The sequence below is a fragment of the Athene cunicularia genome (genome assembly GCF_003259725.1).
Source record: "Athene cunicularia isolate RWA chromosome 10 unlocalized genomic scaffold, athCun1 chr10_part1, whole genome shotgun sequence".
Lineage (NCBI taxonomy): Eukaryota > Metazoa > Chordata > Aves > Strigiformes > Strigidae > Athene > Athene cunicularia.
In genome coordinates this window covers 4,377,255-4,378,757 of record NW_020799112.1, presented here as the reverse complement: position 1 = coordinate 4,378,757, position 1,503 = coordinate 4,377,255, and positions in this window count along the sequence as shown.

The following is a 1,503-nucleotide window of genomic DNA, read 5'->3' as shown; positions in this document are numbered from 1 at the left end:
TTTATATTTTGATGGGTTTAAGTAGTGTTTTTTTGGAACTGATAGGAATGAATGAACAATATTGTCTGTATAGAAAAGAGAGAATTTTACCCTCTATAAACATTTTAATTTGTAATTTTTACTATTATTATTTTACTATTACTGTCATAGGAGTTTGGTTATTAAACCAATGCAGTACGAAGAATGCAGTGAGTTCATCTTTTCTTTAAGAAGGCATAAGAAAAGCTGCTACTTTGCCAATAGTCTTCTATTCTCTCTAGTAGTAATGCACATGAATCCCTGTGCCTAGTTGTGAGCCTCTCTGAATTTTGTATAGTTCATGGCTGAGTTCATCGTATGGCCTTTCTCAGCAGTAGGGGAAAATAACTCTTGGTCTGAACCATGAGCCAGGGGGCTTTGCTATCTCGTAGAGCTGAGGCTTCATGGTGCAGCTTGTTTAAGCTCTCCAGGAGCTGGTCTCCAAGGCCTGCTTTGCAAATCCAGCCCTTACTGCCCTGGCAAGTACAGCGGGCCAGAAGCCATAGGCCATCGGGCAGTCCCTCCTGCTGCAGACTAACATCAGTTTAGCTGATCCAGTGACAGCACTAGGGAGGAATTTTCTGCTGCAAGTACTGAGTGCAGACAAAGAGGCTGCTTAATTTTCTCTTTGTGCAACCCAAATCCTGTGGGCCTTATGCACGTCCATGTACTTTCTGCACCGTACAAGGGAGCGTGCGTGGTGGGGACAGAGCATGTTGTGTCTTGCTCAGTGTGCTGATGAGACTGTGAGAGACCTGCCAGAAGCTAAAATAGGTCTCCACTTAATTATATGTTATTTTGTTAATTGTCTCTCTGCTGCCAGTCTCTCGCTGCCGTTGCAGGGGGAGGGTGCAAGCTGTCTCTCCAGCCAGTTTCTCTGTCCCAGCTTCTCCTGAGCTCCATCCCTCGCAGATCTGGCTACCCCTGGAGGGCCGACGAGCTGCCACTGTCCCCGTTGAGGGGCACTGCAGCTCTTCTCTGCCTTTTCTTGTCAGTTCAGTGTTTGCACCCCTTGCATGTGCAGCGACGAGGCACGTCTCCCCGCAGCGCCCCAAGTGCAGCGAGGTCCTGCCGGGGGGCGGCAGCCGGGGCATCCCCTGGCAGCGGGACTCAGCCTGCGCTGGCGGGGAGAGCCCTCCTGGGCCCCCATGGTCACCTGTCCGGGGGTCTGGGTCGCACCTCTGCCCCTTCCCCCTCGCTGCAGGTCCCGGAGGAAGCCCAGTCCTGCCCGCAGTCCTGCCCGCAGCCCTGCCCGCAGCCCTGCCCGCCTGGCCCAGGACCCCGCCGTCCGCACTTGCTGCAGCCGGACTGTTCAGTAGCAGTGCTCCCTCTCAACCTCCCCCCACCTCTGGCTGTCGGGGGTAAGGTCTTAAAACGCATTCATTCCGTCCGTGCATGCATTTAACCCCTTACTGGCTACCCCCTCGCCCCCAAGCCCCGCGTGTTCCCCTGCCGCCCAGCGCAGCCGGCTCCACCACCCTGCTG